General features: G+C 34.7%; 1 pseudogene; it reads left to right on the top strand.

Moving 5' to 3' along the window:
* The first annotated feature begins 7,688 nt into the window (after nt 1-7,688).
* Nucleotides 7,689-17,584, top strand: LOC126696159 (receptor-like protein 35; annotated as a pseudogene).

Genomic DNA, 17,584 nt, shown 5'->3' with positions numbered 1-17,584 from the left:
TAATCCTTTGACAAAATGCACTTTACTTGTAATTGGATAGATCTAGGATGTGATTAATACTTCAAGGAACAAGGTTTCAAATTCAAGTGTTAAAACTATGCAAGTCTGTCCAAGAATCAAGTAAGAAAGTGCTGGAATTTAAAACTCGACAGCTAGCATCTATCAAGGTTTAAAAGCTGTTGAAGCCCGTGGCTCGACAGCTAGCTCGATTGATGGCTATCTATCGAGGTTTATGAGACTCAGTTTTTCAGAGCTGTTTTACATCCAATCCATGAATATGTATTTAGACTTTCTTTTTTCACAACCCTAAAGATATATAAGAATTATTTTAAAGGCCATCAAAGGTTATACAAGTTGCACAAGTGTGAAGCAAAGTCTTGTTTATGCAAATTGTGAACAGAGACAAAACTTTTCCCAAGTTCATCTTTCTCTTGAAGAAGCTACTGTGTTTGTGCACTGTAGGGTTTTGTGACCAAGGAGCTTTCATGATCTTCATCGTGTGATGAAGTAAAGAACTTTTCAGCCAACATTCTTCTGAAGTTGGTGATTAAGTCGCGTACTAGGATCCGCTCATTAAAAGGAGAGATTGTCACTACCGAATAAGTCTAATTGGGTATTGGGGTAAAGGTTCAACTGTAGGTTGGAATCAGGTACTGTGATTCACTTACTTGTAACCATATGTTTTGATAATAGTGGATTCTCGGGAATGGTGACTTTAAAATTACCTGGTGGGGTTTTTGTCATGTAGGTTTTCCCCATTCGTAAAGAAATCACCATGTCAATTTAATTTCCGCTGTATTTAGTTATTTGGTGATTTGTTTGTGCTACCATGCATTTTGCATGTTAATTAACTTAATTAATTCACTTGGCTAAATTAATTGGTTAATTCATCACAAGGGACCAATACATTCTTGGCCTATCACATTTCTTGGAACCTCCCTTACTTACACCCTTGACAACTCCAACAACTTCTTCTTTAATCCATTTCCTGACTCACTCCCTAACCTGACTCGTCTGCAGTGACTCGGTCTCTCAATGAACTCGTTCTCCGACAAAATACCCATCTTGATTAGCTCACTCACTGAGCTTGTGGAGCTTTACCTCGATAACAACAAGCTGGAGGGAGAAATTCCAGCGAGTTTCAACAACCTTGTGAGCTTAAAAAGACTCGAACTCCAATCAAACAAGCTCACATGCAAGTTTCCTAAATTGGGTTCTTTGAAAAAGTTTTCCTTTTTAGATGCTAGCAACAATGCCATCTCTGGCAAAATCCCGTGGGTTTTTCCATCTTCGTTGGTTCAAATCTCCATGAGAAACAATAGCTTAGAAGGAACAATAATCCCAGAGAATTTCAGAACTTTGGGTTATTTACAAGTAATCAATATAAGTCACAATCGACTCAGTGGCTCAGTACCATCCCTTCTCTACGACCTCCTATCACTGCAACAACTCACTCTCTCATTCAACCAGTTCTCCTCCATACAAGCCCCAGCTTCTTTAGGCACACAAAGCGAGCTCATAGCTATCAATCTAAGCAAAAAATTAAGGGGAAAGGGCATGTCAACAAGGAGAACAAAAGAACAAACTGAACAAGTAAGGATATTTTCCACTCAATCAGAACCCATGAAAAAGTTCCACATCTCACAGCTCGTTTTGAAATTTCACATGGTCTCTTTTCCTGTATCAGTGAAGAGATTTTATTTGAAAAATCAATGAGAAAATGGCATGTCAATAGTGAAAACAAAACCCAAGAAATTTCTCACCTTTGAAATTTCAACCGGGTTTTATTTTCTAGAACCATCGAGAGAGAGGGTCGAGCAATGGGTTTTGAGGACACAAAAAAGAAAAGAAAAGAAACATGGAGCAATAGAGGAGAAAAGAAAAGAGAGAAGGAAAGGGTGTACATTGGTAACAAGGGAGTTTCTCTCTCTTCCAATAAAATAAATATGCTTTTACTTTGCTTGTAAGATTTAAAAAAAAAAAAGCAAACACATACCAAACATAATTATCCTTTTTTATATTTTAAAATATGTTATTTAAAACAAGGTGCCAAACACATTTTTTGCATTATGAATACTTTAAACACGTGTTTGAACAAAACTTTTTAAACTAAAGTTTTCTTGTTATTTTGAACAACGATACTTGAAATTGATGATTCAATTTCATATATCTACCATTTTGGAGGGGGGAGGGGTTGTTAGGGAAATTAGCTTGATCGTTCTCTAGAACATGCATGATCCTAGTATAGATAAAAACTTATATCGTATAAATCAACAAATTTCATCATATTATGTCAATGATTTAAAGTAAAAGAGTATGGAAGAAAATGTGCAAATATATAGAGTTTAATGCTAATTTTTTAGCTTTTTGAATAATTGAAGATTTACTAATCTTTAATTGTGCCCTTATTACATTTATTAACAGGATCCTTGATTTATTTTTCTTGTATAATAGGATATCTTGAGAATTACAATTTATTCCGAAATACAACTTAAAGGGTTGAAGTTAATGCAACAAGTTTTCATTTTGTCCTTCCAAGTGATTATTGAAGACTTTATCTACAAATTCTTGTTTAGCGGGGGGATCACAGAAACACAACTTCAAAACCTGGTGGCAATAACAATATCGTGGATCACTGCACTCTTTAACAGTATTGCATTTAACTTGTTTAAGTCCATCAACATCCAACTTAAAACCTGCAATTATTGTATTTGTTAATGATTGCATTATATAAATTTTATTTAACTAGGAAACATTTAAAATCATTAAAATTATAAATGGTGCCACTATACTAGTTATATATATATATAAAACAAGGTATCGTTGTACATAAAAAAAAAATAAATGAATAAATAAAATCCAAAAAATTAATCACTTATGTGAATGATAACTAATGTTAATTTTTTTTAATCCAAATATTATGCATTTTTCAAATCTTTGTTATAAACACTAATGTTCATTTTCTCTCTTAAATGAATAAAGATGAAATAATTGTATACAAAATTGTTTACCTAAATGTAGAATAATGTGAGTAAGAGGGAATCTAAATTTTACTTGAGTGAATGAATTAAAATTTTTTATCCTATGACACAGACTTGAATAATGAATAATTTTGCATATATATATATATATATATATAAAACATTAAAATTACCATTCATTTTTTGTGATGAATAGAAGTATATATTTCTTAATTTTTACATAAATTTATATCATATTAGAGGTACCAAACCTATTTAAAATACTGAATTATTTCAAAGTTTATAATTATTTGCAAGAACCATAAGGCCATATAGTACTATATACATATAAGAAAAAAAAATTAAGTAAAAATATAGGATGAGATTCTTACAAGAGCCAAGAACTAAGAGGGCAATTAAAAAAGCCAACTTGATGGAATATTTCTCCATCTCTTATGTCTTTGTGTATAAAATTGCTAAGCTTTTTTTTTTTTTTTTTTTTGTTTACTTTTGCACCCTTACTGTTGATGTTCTTCTCCATACATGTATATATAGGAGAGAGCTTTGGCCAAACAAAGTTAGAAATCTATAAATTTTGAATTTCAAGGAAAGATCTTTATACGAACAAATTTAGAAATCTAGAAATTTCAGATTTTTCCTGATTTTTAAAAATTAATGACACATTTAGAGGGTATGTATTCTTGATTAATAGGAAGTTGCTATTAATTATATATATTCTTAATGAATGGTATATGACTTCCTCTATACAAAATAGGAAGTGGTATTATAATACATATTTTTTTTAATAATTGCATAGCATGTAGTCCAATAGTATACTAGTATGTGTTGTCCATGACTTCCTCTATCTGATTATGTATTCTCCAGCTTCAAATTCGTTTTGTGTTATTTTGTTTTGTTTTTGTTTTTGTTTTTGTGTTTTTGTGTGTGTGTGTGTGTTTGTGTTTTTTTTTTTTTTTTTTTTTTGTTCGAGTTTGGATAAAATCCAACCTCATTATGTTATACTCATTAAAAACTAAATAAATAATATCGGCTGAAACTTTCGGGTTGGGTAGGGTCGGATACCCATTACCTAAAGGGTTTGATCATCCTTAGTTGGAGCCTTTTTTTGAAGCTTACCATTGACCACAATAATTGCTCAACTAAATCTTTAAACAATTATTGCACAATTATTACCTAAAAATTCCCCTTTCTTCTCCTTTCACCTACCGATATTCGTTTACAGCAGAATCAAAAACATTTTAGGGGGACATAGAGGTTTTGAAGGAGTTGAAGAATGGGTTGGACCCTTACTTAGTGAGTCCAGGCTCATGCATTAATTGTGCATTTAGGATTGCTTAAAAGCCAGATTTTTTAAGTATTCAGCTTATTTTTGCTACTATTCATAGGTCTCATTTGTTGGGTTAAGATAGTTTGACCCCGGTTAATTTATTCAATTACCCAAGTTGATTAATTAGGTTCAATTTTATGCAAATCGTGAAAGCATCAACAAATCACTAAAAATACTGAGTGCAGTGGAAAATAAATTAGACACGGTGATTTGTTAACAAATGGGAAAAACTTCGCAAGGCAAAAACCCCATCAGGTGATTTTAAGGTCACAATTATTTACCCAAGAATCCACTAATTAACAATCAAGCGGTTACAAGTATAAGGAATTTTACCAACTGATAGTTTTTGGACCCCTTAAATAATTGATTTTAACCTAGGTAATTAACCAAGTTGTTACTTAGTCCAATTAAACAAGTCTAGGTTATTACAATAACAAAGATCAAATCATGCAAAGCAGCGGAAAATAAATAACACAAGATATGATCACCCAAGAAACCAAACCGGTAAAAACCTGGGGAGGATTTGACCTAGCTATCCTCAAGGTAAACTTGAATCCACTATCTTGAAAGAATCGAAGTTCATACAATAAGACTTACAGGCCCCTATGCTCGACTTCTTATTGCTACCAACCAGTAGAACTTACTGACAAAACCACGTGCAAGCTCCGAATCCACGGACTCCTTCTTTCTTGGATTCACCACCAGATACAAGCACACCTGCTTGTGTTTTCATTAAGCTTCAATGGCAGTAACTGAATTGATCATCAAAGCGTAGATAAATCTTCTCCTTGAAAAACCTAAGTTTGTGTAAAGGAAAGCTCCTTTAGATCTCACAAGAGATTTACACAAACCGCAATTATGAACAACACTAAAACGTGGCTAGGGTTTGCCTTTTATACTTAGGAAAAATAAGAAACCCTAAAAACGTTTTAAAACACTTTGGGCTGAGTTGGACAAATCTGCAGAAAATCATTCTGCCCGAGCTTCGATCGATTGAGCCTGTCTTTCGATCGATCGAGCCAGGCCGAAAGGCACAATGTTTTCCTGCTTTAACTCGATTCCAACTTTACATAAAATAACAACTTTGAGCTAGACTAAAACACTTCTAAACACATTGTTTTGATCATGGTTTGCCAACAAAACAAATTAGAGTTCTAAATACATAAAATCCTAAGACTTTAGAACCTAACACCAACTACCGTAGCCTATCCCGAAATACCAACCTACAGTTGAACCATCGCTCCAATACCCAATTGGACTTGATCTTGTAGTAGCCTTCTTTCCCTTTGATGCACAAACCTCCAATTTGTGACTAACCCTTTCCATGGATCCGAGTACGTGACTAACTCCAGCAATTTGAACAGATGTTATTGACTGCAAAGTTCTTCACTTCATCAATAATGAAGATCGGGAAGCACTTGGTTACAAAATCCTATGGCGCACAAATGGTGTAGCTTCACACAGAGAAAATAATTATCGTGGTCTTTATATTCATGTGTGATGACTCTTAAAATTAGCCTCAAATATGTCTAGGGTTATGAGGTAAGAGACCCTAAACAACTGCACAAGACTGGGTCGAATTTCAGATTTGGAAATTCTAAAATCGTAGTTCTCGATAGATCGAGCTGCTGTCGAGCTATTTATCGAGCTTCACATTAAGTCTTGATAGCAGGCTTCTATCGAGCTATCTGTCGAGACTTAGTGAACAGTTTTTCTTCACTTGTTTTTTGGATCAATCTTTATGTTTTTAATACTTGAGTTGAACAACATGTTTTTTCAAGTACTAAACCCATCTTATATCTACCCAATAACAAGTAAAGTGCATTTTGTCAAAAGATTAGCCAATTACAATAAAATATGACTCTAACAATCTCCCCCTTTGGAAATCCATGATAAAACCACAAAAAGCAATTATGAGAGAAGTCTAACACAACTATCCCATAATTTACAAAAGTACAAAAGTCTAGCCCTACAATGAACTCTTGAAAACTTTGCAAAAAGAGAGATCATGGCATGATAAACTTGCAACCTGTCTTATTTGAAATGATTAAACAAGATCAAGTGTGAAACATAGACAAGTTGTATACAATAAGAAACAACACATGTGAGACAAAGGTAAAGAAAACATACATCAACTCATATATATAAATTAGAGGCATCTGTCTGGACGACCTTGAAGGAATTTTCTGAGGGGATTCCTAGACAAGGGAGTGTTTTGACATATTTTTCGATTTGTTGAACAACCAATGTATGAGTGGGTGTCCAAGGAGGATGATTGGTTCAAAGTCTATCAAAAAGAGGCTTGCATTGTTGCCTAAGATTTTGATAGAAATCAGAAATGTAATTGAGGGATCCTAGGAACCTTTGAAGTTGGGTCTTTTCTGGGATCTCATCTGGAAACTTTTCTGCAAACTGAATGGCTCTATCTATGGGTTTGATGACACCATGTCTTATATCAAAGCCTAAGAATCGGACACTGGTTTGGAAAAGTTTGATCTTTGGAGCTGAAACAACAAGACCATTATGTTTGATGGTTTGGAAGAATGTTCTAAGATGCTTCCAATGTTGGTTCAGGGATTCTGAGAAAATAAGTACATCATCAATGTACACATTGATATGACTGGAGAATGGATTGAAAATCTCATTCATGATGTTTTGGAATTCAGAAGGTGCATTCTTAAGACCAAAGGTCATTACATTCCATTCGTAATGGCCAAAGGGTGTGGTGAAAGCTGTCTTGTACCTATCAGACTCTTTAATTTGTATCTGCCAAAAACCACTCTTCATGTCAAACTTACTGAAAACCACTGCTTTGCTAAGTCTGTTAACTAAGTCTCTTTTGTTGGGAATAGGGGGCAATTACCAAATGGGTAATTATATTGATATATATTTATATAGATATATCAAAGAATACAATGTATGTAACAAAAGTCGTCACAACACCATGGTACATGTAATGAGAAAAGAAAGACACCAAAACCTCACTACATCCCTCAAAACACTATCCCACTATCTAGTATATCCTATGCGAGCTCTCCCCCTAGCAACAAGACTACTCTCATCTATAAAACTACTCCCCCTTTTTGTCATAAGTGACAAAGGGTGTATAACTGAGAGTTCGTCATCTCATCATCATACTCAGAGCCAGAAGCATCATCACCATCATCATCTCCACCGTCCAAAGAAGAGGACTCCTCAACATGCTCAGGTGAAGATGAGGGTGCAAAACCACCACGGCGAGACTAGCAGTCAAGCGATGTGACCGATTTTCATGTTCATTTGACACATCTCATCGGATAGATGGTCAAGATGACTACCAAAATCAGCATGCATATGCTGAAGTTGCTCCATGACTTCCACAAGGGAGACAGGTGCCCTAAATGAGGAAGAAGGGGCAAATGATGAAGAGGATTGAGAGGAAAGGGCTGCAGGGTTTGTAGGGGCTACATCTCAAGGCTCCACACAAGGCCGTTTCACAGCAAGCTGCGCTGCACTCCTTCGAATAGACTCCTTGCTCATGGCACCAATGACATAGAAGAGAGGAGAAAAAGGAATGGTGACGTGCAAATGAGTGAGAATGTGCGTGATAGTTGAAGGAAAGATGAGCTTATCACATGTGGTAGTGTTTCGATAGCAATCTATAATAGATTCTATCATATGTGATGGAAAGTCTATAGAAAGAGATGTTTTTGAAGAATAGTCCATGCTTCTTTCGTATTGTCAGTGGAAGAGATCTACTTGAATTCTTCATTGGTCATAGCACTAAACAAAACATTCAGAGCTTTACTTTTAAAACTTGCAGCTTTGATCTTTGCATCATCCCAAATGGCTGGTGGCTCTTCAGGCTACGTCCAACCTACGTCAACTGCAAGCCATACTTGATTTCAAGCTGTGTTTCTTTTATTGAGTTTTTGACAGCCACAAGTTTGAATATGATCCTCTGAACAATATCTTGGCCTTTTTAATAATGAAAAAAAAAACATAATAATAAACTAATTTAATCTAAAATTTGGAAAATAAAAATTAAAAAGCCTAACAACAAAAGTAGAAATTTGTTAATCTTAATTTTTTTTAAAAAAAAAAAGAACTCATTCAAATCTTAACAAATTTGAAATAAATCAATCAAATGGGAGATCAATGGATGAATGATTGTTTGGCCATGTACACTAAAAGAGATGTAGCTTATAGGATTGATAATGCAAAATATAAAACATCATAGAAAGCAAATGTAAAGAATTTATGTATTTCAATTTTTGTTTTTGTTTTTTTGTTGTGATGTCAATATATTCAAGTTCTCTTTTGTTTTAAATTTTGTATAATTTATGTTTCTTATTGATCACCCTAAATAATAATCCTAGAATGCCACTGTGCTACAATCAATAGAAACATCACCTTTCGAAGGGTCCGTTTGGTTAGGCGTTTTGGGAGCTTAAATGAACATTTTTAAAATCCAAAACTCTGTTTTACAACCAAAAGTCCTCATAATTCTTTTTTTTTTTTTTACAAACACTAATTTTAAATTTAAAACACCGTTTTCCATGAACTTATACAAACACACTTGAAATTTCCAGCAGCTTAGAGACAATGTTACATGATTTGGCTTCTTCATTTCAAGTTCTTTCTTTTGGATATGTTTCTAGGTCAATAAGGAGGCCCAACTTTTGGTTTCCTAATAGTTTTTAGTATTTAAACACTGAACTGTAGGCCTAAAAAAAAAGCATTTGGTAAGGGTGTTTTTTACTGAAATGTTTGTGTTACACTTCTCATATTAGGGTGTTTAAACACTGAATTAAAAAAACTACTCTTACTAGTTTTCAATTTTCAAATCACATTACTTATTGGCACTTTTGTAAATATGTTAAAAACCAAGGGAACTACTTGATTTTTTTTTTAGATAGTCTTAACCTATGGCGTTCGTTTCTAATAATAGCTCTTTTATCATCAGACCAAGACACCAATTGGTTTTTGGTGTCGGCGGGGATTGAACCCCAGATTTCTTATTCAACCATCAGAGACTTTACCAGTTGAGCTAACTGGAACCCACAGGTCCCACTTGATTAGAAAACACTTGAACAGTCTTCTCTCTCTGTCACGTCTCTAGCACTCTTTTCTCTCACTATCTCCTTCAATTCACACTTGCTTCCCTTAACGTCTCAAGTCAATGATTTCTTCCATCGATCTAAACAAACAGAATCCAAGAAAATTTCCACATCTCATAGCTCTTCTATAAAATTCTAACGATTTTTTCTTCTTGTATTAGTGAAGATCTTTTTATTTAAAAAAATTTAAGAGGAAAGGGCATGTCAACAAGTAGAACAAAAGAACAAACTGAACAAGTAAGGATATTTTCCACTCAATCAGAACCCATGAAAAAGTTCCACATCTCACAGCTCGTTTTGAAATTTCACATGGTTTCTTTTCCTATATCAGTGAAGAGATATTATTTGAAAAATCAATAAGAAAATGCCATGTCAATAGTGAAAACACAACCCATGAAATTTCTCACCTTTGAAATTTCACTTGGGTTTTATTTCTAGAATCATCGAGAGAGAGAGAGGGTCGAGCAATGGGTTTTGAGGACACAAAAAAGAAAAGAAAAGAAAGATGGAGCAATAGAGGAGAAAAGAAAAGAGAGAAGGAAAGGGTGTGCATTGGTAACGAGGGAGTTTCTCTCTCTTCCAATAAAATAAATATGCTTTTACTGTGCTTGTAAGATTTTTTTTAAAAAGCAAACACATACCAAACATAATTATCCTTTTCTATATTTTAAAATATGTTATTTGAAACAGGGTACCAAACACCTTTTTTGCATTATGAATACTTTAAACACGTGTTTTAACAACACTTTTTAAACTATAGTTTTCTCGTTATTTTGAAAAACGATACTTGAAATTGATGATTTAATTTTATATATCTACCATTTTGGAGGGGTGACGGGTTGTTAGGGAAATTAGTTTGATCGTTCTCTAGAACATGCATGATCCTAGTATAGATAAAAACTTATATCGTATAAATCAACAAATTTCATCATATTATGTCAATGATTTAAAGTAAAAGAGTATGGAAGAAAATGTGCAAATATATAGAGTTTAATGCTAATTTTTTAGCTTTTTGAATAATTGAAGATTTACTAAACTTTAATTGTGCCTTATTACATTTATTAACAGGATCCTTGATTTATTTTTCTTGTATAATAGGATATCCTGAGAATTACAATTTATTCCGAAATACAACTTAAAGGGTTGAAGTTAATGCAACAAGTTTTCATTTTGTCCTTCCAAGTGATTATTGAAGACTTTATCTACAAATTCTTGTTTAGCGGGGGGATCACAGAAACACAACTTCAAAACCTGGTGGCAATAACAATATCGTGGATCACTGCACTCTTTAACAGTATTGCATTTAACTTGTTTAAGTCCTTCAACATCCAACTTAGAACCTGCAATTATTGTATTTGTTAATGATTGCATTATATAAATTTTATTTAACTAGGAAACATTTAAAATCATTAAAATTATAAAATGGTGGCACTATACTAGTTATATATATATATAAAACAAGGTATCGTTGTACATAAAAAAAAAATGAATAAATAAAATCCAAAAAATTGATCACTTATGTGAATGATAACTAATGTTAATTTTTTGTAATCAAAATATTATGCATTTTTCAAATCATTGTTAGAAACACTAATGTTTATTTACTCTCTTAAATGAGTAAAGATTAAATAATTGTATACAAAATTGTTTATTTAAATGTAGAATAATGTGAGTAAGAGGGAATCTAAATTTTACTTGAGTGAATGAATTAAAATTTTTTATCCTATGACACAAACTTGAATACTGAATAATTTTGCATATATATATATAAAACATTAAAATTACCATTCATTTTTTGCGATGAATAGAAGTATATATTTCTTAATTTTTACAAAAATTTATATCATACTAGAGGTACCAAACCTATTTAAAATACTGAATTATTTCAAAGTTTATAATTATTTGCAAGAACAATAAGGTCATATAGTACTATATACATATAAGAGAAAAAAAATTAAGTAAAAATGTAGGATGAGATTCATACAGGAGCCAAGAAATAAGAGGGCAATTATAAAAGCCAACTTAAAGGAATATTTCTCCATCTCTTATATCTTTGTGTATACAATTGCTAAGCTCTTTTTTTTTTTTTTTCTTTTTTCTTTTTACTGTGTGTGTGTGTGTGTTTACTTTTGCACTCTTACTGTTGATGTTCTTCTGCATACATGTATATATAGGAGAGATCTTTGGCCAAACAAAATTAGAAATCTATAAATTTTGAATTTCAAGGAAAGATCTTTATACGAACAAATTTAGAAATCTATGAATTTCAGATTTTTCTTGATTTCTAAAAATTAATGACACATTTAGAGGGTATGTATTCTTGATTAATAGGAAGTTGTTATTAATTATATATATTCTTAATAAATGGTATATGACTTCCTCTATACAAAATAGGAAGTGCTATTATAATACATATTTTTTTTAATAATTGCATAGCATGTAGTCCAGTAGTATACTAGTATGTGTTGTCCATGACTTCCTCTATCTGATTATGTATTCTCCAGCTTCAGATTTGTTATGTGTTATTTTGTTTTGTTTTTGTGTGGTTTTTTTTTTTTTTTTTTTTTTTTTGTTTGGATAAAATCCAACCTGATTATGTTATACTCGTTAAAAACTAAATAAATAATATCGGCGAAAACTTTTGGGTTGGGTAGGGTCGGATACCCATTACCCAACGGGTTTGGTCATCCCTAACTGGAGCCCATTTTTTTGAAGCTTACCATTGACCGCAATAATTGCTCAACTGAATCATTAAACAATTATTGCACAATTATTACCTAAAAATTCCCCTTTCTTCACCTTTCGCCTACCAATATTCTTTTACAGCAGAATCAAAAACATTATAGGGTGATATAGAGGTTTTGAAGGAGCTGAAGAATGGGTTGGACCCTAACTTAGTGAGTCCAGGCTCATGCATTAATTGTGTGTTTAGGATTGCTTAAAAGCCAGATTTTTTAAGTATTCAACTTATTTTTGCTACTATTCATAAGTTTCATTTGTTGGGTTAAGATAGTTTGACCCCGGTTAATTAATTCAATTACCCAAGTTGATTAATTAGGTTCAATTTTATGCAAATCGTGAAAGCACCAACAAATCACCAAAAATACTAAGTGCAGCGGAAAATAAATTAGACACAGTGATTTGTTAACAAATGGGAAAAAACCTCGCAAGGCAAAAACCCCACCAGGTGATTTTAAGGTCACCACTCCCAAGAATCCACTAATTAACAATCAAGCGGTTACAAGTATAAGGAATTTTACCAACTACCGTAGCCTATCCCGAAATACCAACCTACAGTTGAACCATCGCTCCAATACCCAATTGGACTTGATCTTGTAGTAGCCTTCTTTCCCTTTGAAGCACAAACCTCCAATTTGTGACTAACCCTTTGCATGGATCCTAGTGCGTGACAAACTCCAGCAATTTGAAAAGATGTTGTTGACTGCAAAGTTCTTCACTTCGTCAATAATGAAGATCGGGAAGCACTTGGTTACAAAATCCTATGGCGCACAAATGCAATAGCTTCACACAGAGAAAATAAGTATCTTGGTCTTTATATTCGTGTGTGACAACTCTTAAAATAAACCTTAAATATGTCTAGGGTTATCAGAAAAGAAACCCTAAACAACCGCACAAGATTGGGCCGAATTTCAGATTTGGAAATTCTAAAATCGTAGTTCTCGATAGATCGAGCTGCTGTCGAGCTATTTATCGAGCTTCACATTAAGTCTTGATAGCAGGCTTCTATCGAGCTATCTGTCGTGACTTAGTGAATAGCTTTTCTTCACTTGATTCTTGGATCAATCTTCATGTCTTTAATACTTGACTTGAACAACATGTTTCTTGAAGTACTAAACCCATCTTAGATCTACCCAATTACAAGTAAAGTGCATTTTGTCATAGAATTAGCCAATTACAATAAAATATGACTCTAACAATCTCCCTCTTTGGAAATCCATGATAAAACCACAAAAAGCTATTATGAGAGAAGTCTAACACAACTATCCCATAATTTACAAAAGTACATATGTCTAGCCCTACAACGAACTCTTGAAAACTTTGCAAAAAGAGAGATCATGTCTTGATAAACTTGCAACCTGTCTTATCTGAAATGATTAAACAAGATCAAGTGTGAAACATAGACAAGTTGTACACAATAAGAAACAACACATGTGAGACAAAGGTAAAGAAAACATACATCAACTCATATATATATATATATATATATCAAAGAATACAATGAATGTAACAAAAGTGGTCTCAAGACCATGGTACATGTAATGAGAAAAGAAAGACACCAAAACCTTACTACATCCCCCAAAACACTATCCCACTATCTAGTATATCCTATGCGAGCTCTCCCCCTAACAACAAGACTACTCTCATCTATAAAACTACTTCCCATTTTTGTCACAAGTGACAAAAGGTGTATCACTGAGAGTTCGTCATCTCATCATCATACTCAGAGCCAAAAGCATCATCACCATCATCATCTCCACCATCCAAAGAAGAGGACTCCTCAACATGCTCAGGTGAAGTTGAGGGTGCGAAACCACCATGGCGAGACTAGCGGGCAAGTGATGCGACCGATTTTGATGTTCATTTGACACATCTCATTGGATAGATGGTCAAGATGACTACCAAAATCAGCATGCATATGATGAAGTTGCTCCATGACTTCCACAAGGGAGACAGGTGCCCTAAATGAGGAAGAGGATTGAGAGGAAGGGGCTGCAAGGTTTGTAGGGGCTACATTTCAAGGCTCCACACAAGGCTGCTTCACAGCAAGCTGCGCTGCACTCCTCCGAATAGACTTCTTGCTCATGGCACCTATGACATAGAAGAGGGGAGAAAAAGGAATGGTGACGTGCAAGTGAGTGAGAATGTGCGTGATAGTTGATGGAAAGATGAGCTTATCACATGTGGTTGTGTCTCGATAGCAATCTATAAAGATTCTGTCATATGTGATGCGAAGTCTACAGAAAGAGATCTTTTTGAAGAATAGTCCATGCTTCTTTCGTATTGTCAGTGGAAGAGATCTTCTTCAATTCTTCATTGGTCATAGCACTAAACAGAACATTCAGTGCTTTACTGTTAAAATTTGCAGCTTTGATCTTTGCATCATCCCAGATGGCTGGTGGCTTTTCAGGCTACGTCCAACCTACGTCAACTGCAAGCCATACTTTCTTATCTAAAGATAGTAAAAACGCTCTCATGCATACTTTCCAATATGCATAGTTACTACCATCAAATAAAGGAGGAACAATTAGGGATTGCCTGCGATCCATAACAACAGGAGTCAATAGATCACACAGCAAAGTGTGTGCATGCTCTGATACCACTTGTTGGGTTAAGATAGCTTGATCCCGTTAATTAATTCAATTACCTAAGTTGATTAATTAGGTTGAATTGTATGCAAATTATGAATGCACCAATAAATCACCAAAAATACTAAGTGCAACGGAAAATAAATTAGACATGGTGATTTGTTGATAAATGGGGAAAACCTCACAAGGCAAAAACCCTAGCAGGTGATTTTAAGGTCATTACTCCCAAGAATCCACTAATCAACAATCAAGTGGCTACAAGTATAAGGAATCTTACCAGCTACCTTGGCCTATCCCGAAATATCAACCTACAGTTGAACCTTCGCTCCTGAATGTTCAAATAGTGTAGAAAACACCAATGAACATTTAGACTCCCAATTTACAAATTACCAATACAACCTTATAATCAAACAGTATATGTGCGGAATATGAATATAAGCTAAACCCAACATGTAACACACTCTAAACCATAATTAATCACAATCACAGTAGTAATTAAAAGGTAAAGAGAAAGGGAAGAATGATGCAAACACAAATATAACACGACGATGTTTTATCGAAGAGGAAACCGAAGTACTCGGCGTAAAACCTCTCCGCCGCCCTCCAAGCGGTCAATAATCCACTAGAGAATGAAGTTGGGATATATGAATAGTAGAAGACCCTCTAAGCCTAATCCACTCAATGCACCTAAGCCCTCTAAGCTTCTTGCTCCAACAGGGTTACGCCGAACCTTGTCTTCCCTATCTTAGCAGATCCCACAATAGCCCATTGCATCAACCAAATTGAATTGGCCCCTTCTGAACTACTTCCCTAGCACCAAAATAGCTTCTCACAGATATGGGTATGATGAGATAAGGATTTGGCTAATGTACCTCTCAAGGATATATCAATGGAGAGGGTGAGAGTTGAGGAATTTGGAGAATCAAAAGACGAAGAATGTGGATGAGTCAATCTTGTTTTTCTCTAAGGTTTCCCATCCAAAATTCTCTTTGGAAGCTCTCTGCATTTCATGGGTATAAGGGTATTTATAGTAGGGTGTATGAGGCTTGCGAAGAGTCAATTACAACCAAACAGGGCATTCTGGCAACTCGTGCTCGCGACTGGAACGAGTTGCGAGTTTGAGTCATGAACTAACTGCCTGGCCAGACTAGAAGTTTTGTCCTGTAGTGCAACAAATAGTGTGACCCTTCAGCTCCCCCTGCATGCTTTACACGTGTGCCATTCTAGCGACTTGCTAGTCGCGAGATCCAGTTTCAAGACTCCCAAATAGACACTAACTCCTGGGACTTCAATGTTGACCCATGCAACAACCTCTTCAGCAACTGGTTCATGTGTGGGTTTCGTTTCGAACTCAATGTCTCATAAATGAGCTGAGTCACCGAAATCAGTCATGACCAGGCAGGTTACAACGGTTCACTCTCTTCCATTTTGTTAGGACATATGTGATTCAATGTTAGGAACATATGTCACTATTTTATGTAATTGGCTAATCTTTTGACAAAATGCACTTTACTTGTAATTGTATAGATCTAGGATTTGTTTAATAATTCAAGGACCAAGGTTTCAAATTCAAGTGTTAAAGCCATGCAAGTCTGTCCAAGAATCAAGTAAGAAAGTGCTGTAATTTAAAACTCGACAGCTAGCATCTATCGAGGTTTAAAAGTTGTTGAAGCCCGTGGCTCGACAGCTAGCTCGATAGATGGCTATCTATCGAGGTTTATGAGACTCAGTTTCTCAAAGTTGTTTTACATCCAATCCATGAGTATTTGTTTAGGCTTTCTTTTCTCACAACCCTAAACATATATAAGGATTATTTTAAGGGCCATCAAAGGTTATACAAGTTGCACAAGTGTGAAGCAAAGTCTTGCTTATGCAAATTGTGAACAGAGACAAAACTTTTCCCAAATTCATCTTTCTCTTGAAGAAGCTGCTGTATTTGTGCACCGTAGGGTTTTGTGACCAAGGAGCTTCGCGATCTTCATCGTGTGATGAACTAAAGAACTTTACAGCCAACATTCTTCTGTAGTTGGTAATTAAGTCTCGTACTGGAATCCGCGCATTAAAAGGAGAGATTGTCACTACAGAACGAGTCCAATTGGGTATTGAGGTAAAGGTTCAACTGTAGGTTGCTATAAGTTACTGTGATTCCCTTACTTGTAACCGTTTGTTTTGATAATAGTGGATTCTTGGGAATGGTGACTTTAAAATTACCTGGTGAGGTTTTTGTCGTGTAGGTTTTCCCCATTTGTAAAGAAATCACCATGTCAATTTAATTTCCGCTGCATTTAGTTATTTGGTGATTTGTTTGTGCTACCACGCGCTTTGCATGTTAATTAACTTAATTAATTCACTTGGCTAAATTAATTGGTTAATTCATCACAAGGGACCAATACATTCTTAGCCTATCACATTTCTTGGAACATCCCTTGCTTAGACACCCTTGACCGCTCCAACAACTTCTTCTCTAATCCATTTCCTGACTCACTCCCTAACCTGACTCATCTGTGGTGACTCGGTCTCTCAATGAACTTGTTCTTCGACAAAATACCTACCTTGATTAGCTCACTCACTGAGCCTGAGGAGCTTTACCTCGTTAACAACAAGCTGGAGGGAGAAATTCCAGCAAATTTCAACAACCTTGTGGGCTTAAAAAGACTCGAACTCCAATCAAACAAGATCACATACAAGTTTCCTGAATTGGGTTCTTTGAAAAAGTTTTCCTTTTTAGATGCTAGCAGCAATGCCATCTCTAGCAAAATCCCATGGGTTTTTCCATCTTCGCTGGTTCAAATCTCCATGAGAAACAATAGCTTAGAAGGAACAATAATCCCAGAGAGATGTAGCTTGTAA

This window comes from Quercus robur, chromosome 8 (assembly GCF_932294415.1).
Source record: "Quercus robur chromosome 8, dhQueRobu3.1, whole genome shotgun sequence".
In the NCBI taxonomy this organism is placed as follows: Eukaryota; Viridiplantae; Streptophyta; class Magnoliopsida; order Fagales; family Fagaceae; genus Quercus; species Quercus robur.
Note: the sequence above shows the minus strand (reverse complement) of the source record. Positions and strands in the feature narration are given on the sequence as shown.